The sequence below is a fragment of the Canis aureus genome, chromosome 1 (genome assembly GCF_053574225.1).
Source record: "Canis aureus isolate CA01 chromosome 1, VMU_Caureus_v.1.0, whole genome shotgun sequence".
NCBI lineage: Eukaryota > Metazoa > Chordata > Mammalia > Carnivora > Canidae > Canis > Canis aureus.
The window spans coordinates 123295717-123310444 of record NC_135611.1 but is presented as its reverse complement, the minus strand read 5'-3'; the positions used below and the strand labels follow the sequence as shown (position 1 = coordinate 123310444).

General features: G+C 41.7%; 1 long non-coding RNA gene across 1 annotated transcript; it reads right to left on the bottom strand.

Annotated features, from left to right (window-relative positions):
* Positions 1–10267: 10267 nt before the first annotated feature.
* On the bottom strand, positions 10268–14366 carry LOC144293711 (uncharacterized). Its single transcript, XR_013360964.1, has 4 exons — positions 14275–14366; positions 13051–13165; positions 12232–12384; positions 10268–10685 (listed from the first exon to the last, which is right to left on the bottom strand). It is a non-coding gene; the product is annotated as an uncharacterized LOC144293711 (long non-coding RNA).
* Positions 14367–14728: the final 362 nt, after the last annotated feature.

The window sequence follows — 14728 nt, the reverse complement described above, 5'->3', positions numbered from 1 at the left end:
ACCCCCCCCCCCCCACACACACACACACACACTCACACTTCTTGTCTGTTGTTGCTTTGGGCCACTTCTAGGATTCCCTCTTAGCACTTCTAGCTTGCCCTACTGTAGACATGACAAGTAATAAGCAACGTTGGGCATAAGAGAGGAATTTAGAGGGGAAATAATGTAGGGAATCTGGTATAGGTTCAACAAGTAGTCCATTTTCCTTTTAATTGTCCTATTATAAAATAAAAAATACAAGTTTGATAATAAGTGGCCACCTGACAGTCATGTATCAGAGAGTGGTGTGGACTGGGACAAACTGGAGAATGACTACTCAGTCAAGAAGGACAGTGATAAGTGCACTCCAACTGATAGTTGCCATGCCGGCAGGCATGCAGACTAGATCGACATTTCCCAGATCTTCTCTTTATTAAGAGAGTTGGGAATCTGGCTCTTTATATATATATAAATGTAGGCAATGAAAAAAATATAACACTATGCAGGCATATATAGGCCAGAATTTTCCCATATATAACCAGCCTGATTTTTACCACCTGGTTTAAAGTTTTGATTTAGTACCCACTCTGTGCTGAGGATTTTCCTGGGTGATACAGGGAGTTTAGAGGTGCCCTACACCCAGCACTGCTTTCAAAGAGCTTATGGATGGCCTGGTACAGAATGATCTGGAATAAATCAAACATATTCATGCAACAGATATAAACAAAAGGCTGTCAAGTTAAAAAGAAAGGCATAATATTTTATTTTATTTTATTTTATTTATTTATTTTTTTTTATATTTTATTGGTGTTCAATTTACTAACATACAGAATAACACCCAGTGCCCGTCACCCATTCACTCCCACCCCCCGCCCTCCTCCCCTTCTACCACCCCTAGTTCGTTTCCCAGAGTTAGCAGTCTTTACGTTCTGTCTCCCTTTCTGATATTTCCCACACATTTCTTCTCCCTTCCCTTATTTTCCCTTTCACTATTATTTATATTCCCCAAATGAATGAGAACATATAATGTTTGTCCTTCTCCGACTGACTTACTTCACTCAGCATAATACCCTCCAGTTCCATCCACGTTGAAGCAAATGGTGGGTATTTGTCATTTCTAATAGCTGAGTAATATTCCATTGTATACATAAACCACATCTTCTTTATCCATTCATCTTTCGTTGGACACCGAGGCTCCTTCCACAGTTTGGCTATTGTGGCCATTGCTGCTAGAAACATCGGGGTGCAGGTGTCCCGGCTTTTCATTGCATTTGTATCTTTGGGGTAAATCCCCAACAGTGCAATTGCTGGGTCATAGGGCAGGTATATTTTTAACTGTTTGAGGAACCTCCACACAGTTTTCAGAGTGGCTGCACCAGTTCACATTCCCACCAACAGTGTAAGAGGGTTCCCTTTTCTCCGCATCCTCTCCAACATTTGTGGTTTCCTGCCTTGTTAATTTTCCCCATTCTCACTGGTGTGAGATTTTTCCATCTCTTTGTGTCTTCCTCAATTTCTTTCAGAAGTGTTCTATAGTTTTGAGGGTATAGATCCTTTACATCTTTGGTGAGGTTGATTCCTAGGTATCTTATGCTTTTGGGTGCAATTGTAAATGGGATTGACTCCTTAATTTCTCTTTCTTCAGTCTCATTGTTAGTATCTCATTGTAGTTTTGATTTGTATTTCCCTGATGGCAAGTGATGCAGAGCATTTTCTCATATGCATGTTGGCCATGTCTATGTCTTCCTCTGTGAGATTTCTGTTCATGTCTTTTGCCCATTTCATGATTGGATTGTTTGTTTCTTTGGTGTTGAGTTTAATAAGTTCTTTATAGATCTTGGAAACTAGCCCTTTATCTGATATGTCATTTGCAAATATCTTCTCCCATTCTGTAGGTTGTCTTTGAGTTTTGTTGACTGTATCCTTTGCTGTGCAAAAGCTTCTTATCTTGATGAAGTCCCAATAGTTCATTTTTGCTTTTGTTTCTTTTGCCTTCGTGGATGTATCTTGCAAGAAGTTACTATGGCCGAGTTCAAAAAGGGTGTTGCCTGTGTTCTTCTCTAGGATTTTGATGGAATCTTGTCTCACATTTAGATCTTTCATCCATTTTGAGTTTATCTTTGTGTATGGTGAAAGAGAGTGGTCTAGTTTCATTCTTCTGCATGTGGATGTCCAATTTTCCCAGCACCATTTATTGAAGAGACTGTCTTTCTTCCAATGGATAGTCTTTCCTCCTTTATCGAATATTAGTTGCCCATAAAGTTCAGGGTCCACTTCTGGATTCTCTATTCTGTTCCACTGATCTATGTGTCTGTTTTTGTGCCAGTACCACACTGTCTTGATGACCACAGCTTTGTAGTACAACCTGAAATCTGGCATTGTGATGCCCCCAGATATGGTTTTCTTTTTTAAAATTCCCCTGGCTATTCGGGGTCTTTTCTGATTCCACACAAATCTTAAAATAATTTGTTCTAACTCTCTGAAGAAAGTCCATGGTATTTTGATAGGGATTGCATTAAACGTGTATATTGCCCTGGGTAACATTGACATTTTTACAATATTAATTCTGCCAATCCATGAGCATGGAATATTTTTCCATCTCTTTGTGTCTTCCTCAATTTCTTTCAGAAGTGTTCTATAGTTTTGAGGGTATAGATCCTTTACATCTTTGGTGAGGTTGATTCCTAGGTATCTTATGCTTTTGGGTGCAATTGTAAATGGGATTGACTCCTTAATTTCTCTTTCTTCAGTCTCATTGTTAGTGTATAGAAATGCCACTGACTTCTGGGCATTGATTTTGTATCCTGCCACGCTACCGAATTGCTGTATGAGTTCTAGCAATCTTGGGGTGGAGACTTTTGGGTTTTCTATGTAGAGTATCATGTCATCGGCGAAGAGGGAGAGTTTGACTTCTTCTTTGCCAATTTGAATGCCTTTAATGTCTTTTTGTTGTCTGATTGCTGAGGCTAGGACTTCCAGTACTATGTTGAATAGCAGTGGTGAGAGTGGACATCCCTGTCTTGTTCCTGATCTTAGGGGAAAGGCTCCCAGTGCTTCCCCATTGAGAATGATATTTGCTGTGGGCTTTTCATAGATAGCTTTTAAGATGTCGAGGAATGTTCCCTCTATCCCTACACTCTGAAGAGTTTTGATCAGGAATGGATGCTGTATTTTGTCAAATGCTTTCTCTGCATCCAATGAGAGGATCATATGGTTCTTGGTTTTTCTCTTGCTGATATGATGAATCACATTGATTGTTTTACGGGTGTTGAACCAGCCTTGTGTCCCAGGGATAAATCCTACTTGGTCATGGTGAATAATTTTCTTAATGAACTGTTGGATCCTATTGGCCAGTATCTTGTTGAGAATTTTTGCATCCATGTTCATCAGGGATATTGGTCTGTAATTCTCCTTTTTGGCGGGGTCTTTGTCTGGCTTTGGAATTAAGGTGATGCTGGCTTCATAGAACGAATTTGGAAGTACTCCATCTCTTTCTATCTTTCCAAACAGCTTTAGGAGAATAGGTATGATTTCTTCTTTAAACGTTTGATAAAATTCTCCTGGGAAGCCATCTGGCCCTGGACTCTTGTGTCTTGGGAGGTTTTTGATGACTGCTTCAATTTCCTCCCTGGTTATTGGCCTGTTCAGGTTTTCTATTTCTTCCTGTTCCAGTTTTGGTAGTTTGTGGCTTTCCAGGAATGCGTCCATTTCTTCTAGATTTCCTAATTTATTGGCGTATAGCTGTTCATAATATGTTTTTAAAATCGTTTGTATTTCCTTGGTGTTGGTAGTGATCTCTCCTTTCTCATTCATGATTTTATTAATTTGAGTCTTCTCTCTCTTCTTTTTAATAAGGCTGGCTAATGGTTTATCTATCTTATTAATTCTTTCAAAGAACCAACTCCTGGTTCTGTTGATCTGTTCCACAGTTCTTCTGGTCTCGATTTCATTGAGTTCTGCTCGAATCTTTATTAACTCCCTTCTTCTCTTGGGTGTAGGATCTATTTGCTGTTTTTTCTCTAGCTCCTTTATGTGTAAGGTTAGCTTTTGTATTTGAGTTCTTTCCAGTTTTTGAATGGATGCTTGTATTGCGATGTATTTCCCCCTTAGGACTGCTTTTGCTGCATCCCAAAGATTTTGAACGGTTGTATCTTCATTCTCATTAGTTTCCATGAATCTTTTTAATTCTTCCTTAATTTCCTGGTTGACCCTTTTATCTTTTAGCAGGATGGTCCTTAACCTCCATGTGTTTGAGGTCCTTCCAAACTTCTTGTTGTGATTTAGTTCTAATTTCAAGGCATTATGGTCCGAGAATATGCAGGGGACAATCCCAATCTTTTGGTATCGGTTCAGACCCGATTTGTGACCCAATATGTGGTCTATTCTGGAGAAAGTTCCATGTGCGCTTGAGAAGAATGTGTATTCAGTTGAGTTTGGATGTAAAGTTCTGTAGATATCTGTGAAATCTATCTGGTCCAGTGTATCATTTAAAGCTCTCGTTTCTTTGGAGATGTTTTGCTTAGAAGACCTATCGAGTATAGAAAGAGCTAGATTGAAGTCACCAAGTATAAGTGTATTATTATCTAAGTATTTCTTCACTTTGGTTAATAATTGATTTATATATTTGGCAGCTCCCACATTCGGAGCATATATATTGAGGATTGTTAAGTCCTCTTGTTGAATAGATCCTTTAAGTATGATATAGTGTCCCTCTTCATCTCTCACTACAGTCTTTGGGGTAAATTTTAGTTTATCTGATATAAGGATGGCTACCCCTGCTTTCTTTTGAGGACCATTCGAATGGTAAATGGTTCTCCAACCTTTTATTTTCAGGCTGTAGGTGTCCTTCTGTCTAAAATGAGTCTCTTGTAGACAGCAAATAGATGGGTCCTGCTTTTTTATCCAGTCTGAAACCCTGCGCCTTTTGATGGGGTCATTAAGCCCGTTCACATTCAGAGTTACTATTGAGAGATATGAGTTTAGTGTCATCATGGTATCTATTCAGTCTTTGTTTTTGTGGACTGTTCCACTGAACTTCTTCTTAAAGGGGAATTTTAAGAGGCCCCCTTAAAATTTCTTGCAGAGCTGGTTTGGAGGTCACATATTCTTTTAGTTGCTGCCTGTCTTGGAAGCTCTTTATCTCTCCTTCCATTTTGAATGAGAGCCTTGCTGGATAAAGTATTCTTGGTTGCATGTTCTTCTCATTTAGGACCTTGAATATATCCTGCCAGCCCTTTCTGGCCTGCCAGGTCTCTGTGGAGAGGTCTGCTGTTACCCTAATACTCCTCCCCATAAAAGTCAGGGATTTCTTGTCTCTTGCTGCTTTAAGGATCTTCTCTTTATCTTTGGAATTTGCAAGCTTCACAATTAAATGTCGAGGTGTTGAACGGTTTTTATTGATTTTAGGGGGGGATCTCTCTATTTCCTGGATCTGAATGCCTGTTTCCCTTCCCAGATTAGGAAAGTTTTCAGCTAGAATTTGTTCAAATACATATTCTGGCCCTCTGTCCCTTTCGGCGCCCTCGGGAACCCCAATTAAACGTAGGTTTTTCTTCCTCAGGCTGTCGTTTATTTCCCTTATCTATCTTCATGGTCTTTTAATTGTTTGTCTCTTTTTTCCTCAGTTTCCCTCTTTGCTATCAACTTGTCTTCTAGGTCACTCACTCGTTCTTCCACCTCGTTAACCCTCGTCGTTAGGACTTCTAGTTTGGATTGCATCTCATTCAATTGATTTTTAATTTCTGCCTGATTAGCTCTAAATTCTGCAGTCATGAAGTCTCTTGAGTCCTTTATACTTTTTTCTAGAGCCACCAGTAGCTGTATAATAGTGCTTCTGAATTGGCTTTCTGACATTGAATTGTAATCCAGATTTTGTAACTCTGTGGGAGAGAGGACTGTTTCTGATTCTTTCTTTTGAGGTGAGGTTTTCCTTCTAGTCATTTTGCTCAGTGCAGAGTGGCCAAAAGCAAGTTGTATTGGGAAAAAGAGAAAAAGAGAGGAGAGAAAGAAGGAAAGAAAAGAGAAAGAGAGAAAAAAAAAGGGAAGAAAAAGAAAAAAAAAAAAACGAAAAAAAAAAAAAAAGGAAGAAAAAGAGAAAGGAAAAGAAAGGAGAAAAAAAAGGGGGTGGGGGAAGGAAACAAATCAAAAAGCAAAACAAAACAAAAACAAAAACAAAAACAAAAACAAAAACAAACAAACAAAAAAAGAACCACCGGGGAGTATCTTCTGATTCTGTGTACTAAGTCCCTTGGCTTCTCCTGGAAGTTGTCCGTCTAGCTGGTGTTCTGGGGGAGGGGCCTGCTGTGCTGATTTTCAGGTGTTAGCAGTTGGGGGAGCTGCTGTGCCCCCGCCTGGTGAAAGGCTCAGTGGGGGTTGTTTACCCCGTGAGGCCGCAGGAGGAACAGCCCCAGTGGCGGGGCAGCTCTGGAGCCCTGGATTCAGCTCCGGCAGGAACTCCGTCTGCAGGGCCTGGAGGCTCCGGGGCGGGGCCGCTGATGTGCTCAGCTGGGGCAGGAGCGTCCTTGCTGTCCTGGGCCCTCCCGGCCTCTGCCTGTCCCGGGGGGAGGGGGGATCCTGGGCTGTGTCCCGGCGCCCTGTGCTCCGGAGCCTGCGCTGGTGGATTCGCGCTCCCGGGCCGCGCAGCCCCCTCCGCGGAGCCGCCCCCGAGCCCCTCCGAGCTGCTCCTGGAACCGCGCAGCCCCCTCCGCACGGAGCCTCTTCCTCTGCCCGAGCCCCTCCGAGCTGCTCCCGGGGCCGCGCAGCCCCCTCCGCGGAGCCGCCGCCCGAGCCCCTTCAGCTGCTCCGGGTCCCGCCGGGTCCCGCCGTGCGCGCTGCAGCCCTTAGGGAGCTCGGCGCACTCTCCTGGGCGCGCAGTTGCTCTGTTACTGTCCCCGGGAGCCCGAGGGCCTCCTCGCCCTCCTGGTCCTGCTCCAACTCCCCGCGAGCCCCTTTCCGCCCGGAAAGGTTGGTGCAGCTCCTGCTCCTCCGGGACGGGGCTCTCCTGTCCTGGGGACACTCGCCCCGGCCTCAGCCCGGCTCCTCGCGGGCCCCTCCCCCTGGAGGCCTTTGTTCCTTTACTTCTTTTTCCCCGTCTTCCTACCTTGATAGAAGCGCGAACTCTTCTCACTGTAGCATTCCAGCTGGTCTCTCTTTAAATCTCAGGCCGAATTCAAGAAAGGCATAATATTTTAAAGAGAAACACCATTAAGCTCTTTATTGCTAAATTTAAAAGCAATCAAGCAATAAAAAGTGACATTAAATGTTACTATTCAACAAACATGGATGTTTACTACGTATAGGACACAGAACCAATCAAACCCATCAAATACAAAACCTAGTCAAAGGTCAAAGCATCAGGTAGAAGAAATAAAATTTAGCTCATATAATAAGGGATAGAATGTCTATCAAAGTTGTGATCCAGGTGAAGCTTGCCTTTGACACTCTGACATACTACAAGTTCCTTTCTGAAACTACTTTTACATCACAAATTTGGTCACCTTATGGTAGTCCTGGAGCTAGTCCCAGAGCTCTGCTAGTCTCAGAGCTTCCCCTGTCCCAGATAAGGTCCTTAAAGCTTGCCAAATGTGCTCTATGTATCCTTGGATCCAGCAAAGGCTGCAGGAGTCAGACATGGTCTTGAAGAGGGTGGCCTATGTCTCCAGGGATTCACGGGACAATCTACTGAGTATAAGCGAACATTAGAAATGCTTAAAAAATAGTTTACTAATAACTAATACATGATTGTCCATGAATCCCTTTCCCAGGTTGTTTGTCAGATGGAAACATGTTCCATGTGGTCATGCGGCACCTTGAAGGGAGTGAAGAGTTTCACAGATCAGAAGTGAGTAATCCTCTGCAACTTACTTGTGCTTGGTTAGTGGACTTGTGGATAGTAATATCTTGTTTTAACCAAACCAACATTCACTAATGAATGGGAAGCTTAAGAAATTCCCTACAGAGAAAATACAAAATGAAGATAATACCGATGGTATGAGCACAAGAAATCAACAGGAAATGGGGTCATAGAACTGCATCTCCTAGTCTGAGCTTTGTCAGCCACATTATAAGATTGAAAATCATGATAATCTAACTAGACTAGTCAAAGAGCCAACAAAAGCAATCAATAGATTTTGTATGAATGGTCATTAATGATAAGCCTTACCCTAAGTGTCAATTGTGGCTTGAAATAGTAGCTAAAAATACTACATATTCATAATTTTTTTTTTTAATTTTATTTATTTATTCATGATAGTCACACAGAGAGAGAGAGAGAGAGAGGCAGAGACACAGGCAGAGGGAGAAGCAGGCTCCATGCAGGGAGCCCGATGTGGGATTCGATCCCGGGTCTCCAGGATCGCGCCCTGGGCCAAAGGCAGGCGCCAAACCGCTGCGCCACCCAGGGATCCCTACATATTCATAATTTAAGAATAAATATTGATATATGGAGGTGGAGAGAAGCATGCTTAAAATGCTGTATTAAGGAGAATATAAGAAATAGTGAAAGGGATTATAGGAGAAAGGAAGGAAAATGAGAGGGAAAAATTAGAGAGGGTGACAAAACATGAAAGATTCCTAACTCTGGGAAACGAACAAAGGGTAGTGGATGGCGAGGTGGGTGGGGGGTGGGGGTGACTGGGTGATGGGCACTGAGGGGGGCACTTGATGGGATGAGCACTGGGTGTTATACTATATGTTGGCAAATTGAACTTCAATAATTATATATGTATATAATTATATATATAATATATATATAAAAGAAAAAAGAAAAGTAAATGAACAGCTTCCAAGTATTCTATAAATATTAATAAAGAAAAATAGAATCTGCTGCAGGCCTAATAGGTGTCAGAACTATGTACTTCATCTACACACTTTTCTCATTCGACTTTCACAACCACCCTTAATGGTAGGTTTTTCTTTTTTTCTACATTTTTATTTACTTATTTGAGGAAGAGAAAGAAAAAGCACAAGCAAGGGGGAGAGGCAGAGGAAGAGGGAGAAGCAGACCCCCGCTGAGCAGGGAGCGCTTGTGACAGGGGCTCAATCCCTGAGCTCAGGGCAGATGCTTAATCAACTGGGCCACACAGGCGCGCCCTGGTATGTATCTTCATGTACAGCTTCAACAGAAGAGGCAACCTGAACAAGCAAACACAAGTGGCAAAGTGGAAATTCTAACCCAAGTTTGACTTCAAATTCTGTCCCTCATAATAAAACCTACACATGTTATTTTTTAAAAATGCTGTATTAAGGGAGTGTATGAGGAAAACTCAGATATCACTGAGCTAGATTAGTATTTAATTGGAACAAATTAATGAAAGCATCATAAAAGAAAAAACTTCCATACCAGGATTATTTTCTCATGAAGCCCTAACAACAGAGTTAATCACATATATTTAGCCTATCAACCAAAATAGGCTACAGAGGAAAAATTGGGTTTTAAAATATTGGTCATCTACTTATTTGTAAAAGATAAACATATAAAACAGGATATTTTCGGTGCTTCAAGACAGTCTCCAAAAGTGGCTAAAATGAAATCTGCTTTCAGCTATTTCAGGAGCCTGGCCCTACTGGAAGTTTGGCAACTTGCAGGCAGAGAAGCCATCCACACTGGGCACTATTTTCCACATTGTTTTCCCCAAGTTAAACGCCTAACTTTTCAAAATACTGACTCAAGACAAAGGGAAGCATTTGCCGCAGAACAGGGCCACACTACGCTGGAAGGAAGCCTGCCCTCCCCCAGGCTCTCACTGCCTCTCTTGTCCTGCTGATTAGCTTTCTAATCAATTCTGTAAAGCTGGTTAACTTTTCAGTTTGAATCACGCACACAAGTTCATCTGAGTGTTTTGACAGCCAAATTCCCAGCCCAGCTTTCACAGCAGCTCAGAGCTGAATTGTGCAGCATTCTCTGTCGAGCTGAGTGGAACTTCAAATGACTTTCCAGACAGGACTTCGGGTTTCTTTCACCTATTTATTCCCTTTTCTCTTAATAGGGAAAGCTTAATAGGGAAATGGCGTCCCATTCTCCTTCTGTATTTGTACAATTTTTCTTTCACATTTGCCAAAATCATACCTATAAATCAGCAAAAGCCCAAGAAAAATGATCTAATTTCAAAAATATTACAAATATTGTGTGTGTGCCTGCACATTAATATACTAAAAGTTTGTATTTCTTTGTTTTCAAACAAAAAAAAATTACATTAAAAATTTCATGCATTCCCCAAAGGAATTTTTGCCTGAGTAACCCAAATATGAACAGAAGAGGACCTGGTTCAGGTTTTATTAGTTCCCATCGGTTACCTTTCCTATCTTTTAATGCATCCACTCAACCAGAGCCCAGAGAGGATCTCATGCCATTGTTGGTTAGGGTTAGGGTTACGATTCTCTATTTCTCTAAAAGCTTGTTTTTAGCAACTTCCTGGGATTCTGGATTTTGACACAATTAAGTATTTTCTAAAATGCTGCATAAGTCCATTGTTTCAACTCAACTGAAAAGAAATTAGCTATTGGTGATCACATTTTATAGTATGATTCCTTGACAAGTACTATTTTTCTCTTCTATTTAGTTTTGAAAACATCTTCCTTTGGAGAAACAAGGTTCAAAAGATATTCTGTACTGCCCCCTCCATCTTCTCGCTGCCTCTGAACTTCTCAAGGAGCAGACTGTGTCACGCTCGTCTTTGTATCCTTCATCTCTGGCAAGCAACATTTGCCTAAGATATGATTAAAAAGGAATGAGAAGGTAAGGAGTTGATTTACATTTGAGAGTATCTTAAGTGCAGCATATTTGGAAAGAGAACAAAGACTTGAAATTTGTCCCAACTGGGGGCCTGATGGTCACTAACTACACATCTTGGGCAGGCTACTGAAATTCCCTGGGTTTTTGTTCCCTTGTCTTTAAAATAAAGATGACAACAGTGATTATCTCATTGGGTTGCTGCAATGATCAAATAAGATCATGCATATAATAGCTTTCCCTGAGCCAGCTCTGCTTCCTGTCCACATCTGCCCTCCCACAGGCACCCATTCTTGGGGGAAGTGGGGAGGGAGGTAACTGAAGATAGGAAATCATCAGCTAATGAAAGGATCACGGGGCCAATCGCAGGGAACCAGGCCATTGGGCAGCGAGGGGTTGGGAGAAAAGACATTTACGGCTACTCTCTGCTCACCCTTTTAAATGCCTTGACCAACGGGCTTGTTTACAGGCTGACACAGTATCTGCCCAAGCCTCTGCCCTAGTGCTGTGTGAGGCACTGGGCACACAGTGTGGACAAAGCAGAGCAAGATCTTAGCCATGGGGCAGCCCAGATCTCATCCAGCACTGCAAGCTGACCATCATCTAACCATCACCTGGAAATGGACCCACTGGGTATGTTCCCATGCTGGAATGAATCACTGTAGCCAGAGAGACATGGCCCATTGGCCTGAGAGAAGGAGAGTGGTTCCCGCCAAAAAAATAAAAATAAAAAAAAATAAAATAAAATAAAAATTGTGTACTTTTGCTAGAAAACAAGGGAATAGCAACTGTCTGTCCTCACCTAGGTACAGGGACCAGGCCTGAGTCATACAAAGGGAGGTAGGCCTCAGGCAGAGGCTGTCTTTAGGGGAGTTGTCTGAACCCTGAAGCCGCTCTGCCTCTGAAATTGGATTGGATAAACTGTGGACCAGAATGGTTGAAGAGGGGTTTGCTCCCTAATTACCTGTGGAGAAAAAGCAAGATTGGGACTTTAAAAGTCCAAGACTGCAATTCCTCAAGCAATACCCCAGTATTCTTCCTGCAAGTTCTAGCAGCGCTATAGGTGGAGGGAAGATACTCAAGGACTCTGGCTGCCCAGAAGGAAGAGAAGACAATAAGGAAGCTATGTAGGCAGTCAGGAATACCAGTGAGCTTTCTAAAGCACTGGAGGCAAATCGAGACGCAACACAAAACAGAAGGTGACAAATACATTTGAAGTTTTCATCCCACCATCATCAATTAGCTCCTCTTCTTAAGAGGAGGGCTGTACATAACCTATTTTCTTATTGCCCCACTCTCTGATCCCCAGGGCCTAGCTGTGTGGTGTGACTACAGTAGCACTAATAGCTGTTGTTTACTGGGTACCACGTGTGAGCACTTTTGTGCATTATCTCATTTAAGCATATCTGCAATCAAAAGTAAGTAGCATTTTTATTCTATAGATACAGAAAGGGAAGCTCAGGATGGTGGAGTGACCTACTCAAGATAACCCAGTCAAGGAGCAGCAGACCCAGCTTCCATACCCGCTCCGTTCTCCTAGCAGCCTCTTGCTCTTACTGCTAATTCTGTTGTCTCTCCATAGACTGTCCAGCATCTCTGATTGACCCTCTCCTCTGCACAGCCTTAAAACGCATTTTGCTTCATTTCCTGTGGGTTTGACCTCCAGAATAGGATATCTGAAAGAATGTGAGACTCTCAACAGGGACAGAAATGAAGCTGCCTTGCTTGAGGAGGGAAGTAGATACCACAGTGCAACCAGCCAGGGAACTGCCTCCCACCTTTCTCTATAGGGCAAGGGAAGATGAGCATCCAGGTCCCATAACCCCTGTTTCCTACTATGGAGAAAACAAACAGGGCTGCTGGAGGACACAGCTCTTCTCTCTAGCAAGACTAATTCATTGTGGGAGGGGCCATTTTCAAGAACCTAAGCTTGAAAAGGCAATCAAAGTTCCAACTGGTCAGCAGTTGAGGGGCATTGCATCTTATTAAAAAGAAAATATGACAATTAGCCCAGACAGAAACATTTTTTTTTTCTCCATCACAACCTTCAAATTAAAAGCCAATATATTATAATGATTTATTCCATTTTCATGGGTACAGTAATTATTACACTGAAGATAATTGGGTCCATGTTAGATAGCAGAAAGAACTGCCTTGGATCTAAGTACTTATTGATGAACAATACAGCATAGTCAATTAAGGTCTAGGAAAGAACCATGGCAGCCAGTGATTGGTGGTCTTGTTGCTAGATCTAATTTTTGTTATTGGGTCAGTAATGGCAAGAAGCAAATACTTCTCAAGTGGGAGGGAAGGAAATTACAAATTAGATGAAAGTAAATCACCTTTTGAGCTGTCAGGCTTTTTCAATTGAGGCTTTGGTTAATGTAGGTGACAGCCCTTTTTTCCTGCTACTTGGCATGCGGTTATCAGGAGCCATTTGTAACACTCCCATTTTGTCTGTGAAAAGACATTTTAATTGAAAAATCATTTGCCCATAAAATTATTATCATCAATTCACATTCCACCAAAGGGCTGCATTATGACCATAAAACAATTTGTAAGTGGATTCATTTTACCCACTAAATCACTTTACATTATGTTGTGAACAGAATGATTAAAGCAACTTAGCATTTTGTTGGCAAAGTGATTACATTATTATGCATTTCATCCACACAGATACTTATACTACTGAGTCCATTTGTCTTGTTGACAGAACATCTATATGTATTGGACAGAATGCATTTTATTTAGTAGATGCAATTAATTTTATTCACCAAACACTTTTAAACTTAAGCTAAATTTTTTTGTCACAGGAATAGATTTGATTATAGGACAAAATTAATCTTGCCTACATGATCTGTGCTCATAAAGTTTCTTTAAACAACTATACAAGTTTGCAAACAAATAAACAAAAGCAAGGAGAGAACAATGAACAAGAGCAAAACAAAAGGCCTAAGAAAATATTCCTCTTGGGCCCATTTCCTTAACTAATCTATGTATCCAAGGGGAATAAAATCCAAAGATATCTTGATAATGTAGGTGAAGATGGTGACAGACAAAGAGGAGCTTCTCCATTCTGAATAACTGTCCTGGGAAAATGGCGGGCACAGATCGTTCTTTTAAAAAGACCACTTAGAGCTACTTAAGCAGCTATCCGGCTGGTGTCTTTTCATCACCAACTTCCTTCGGTGCCAAGTCACATGTGCCAGGTTTTAAGTCGGGGAGAAATAACTTAAGTCCTTGAGAACCTCAGGAATCCCAGTTGGGACCCAAGTTGGAGTATAGGAGGCTCTGCCATAAAAGTTACCCCAAATGGTTTTCTCAAAACCAAACATGAGGACCAGAAAATGGCTTGTCTTAAATCATGGGCTTCAAACCCAACTGTTTGCCCCTGGAATTTCCAGGTTTGGAAGTATAGAGTCTTTCCTGCCTGGGCTAGTCTGCTTGCCCAGGACCATGGCAGACACTGGGGGGGGCGGGGGGAAGGAAACCACATCTTGATGTCCCTGAGGCCCCCACAGTATAGGGCAGTCATCCTAGAAAGAGAAGACTCTGGATTCATTTACCCATTATCCAACGTGTATTTTCCAAGAACTTATTCTGTTTCATAAGAGATTCCTGGGTGAACAAAACCCTGCTCTGAGGTAGTTGATAATCTGTGGGAGGAATCAAACAGGTAAACAGGAAATTAAGTTTGGTAAGAGATTTCCTGATGGTAAGGGAAAGTTCTTTATCCCGATTGGGGTGGTTTGTAATAATCTCTATTACTAAAGAAAATAATATTTGTTCTTGATACATATTTAAATTGTAAGGCAGATTTTATTCAGGGGGACTCTTGTGATAGATACAGGGACTACTAAAATAATATTTTGTTATAAGGGAGAGAGACGGATTCAACTCAAAATGTAACAAGAAGAAGAGGGAATTTATAGCCAAGGAGCAGGGTCAGGGAGTGGGGAGGGTCAGTGGATAGAAAATTTCTAAGAGGAGGTATCATGGGTAAGGGAAAATTCCTGCTGA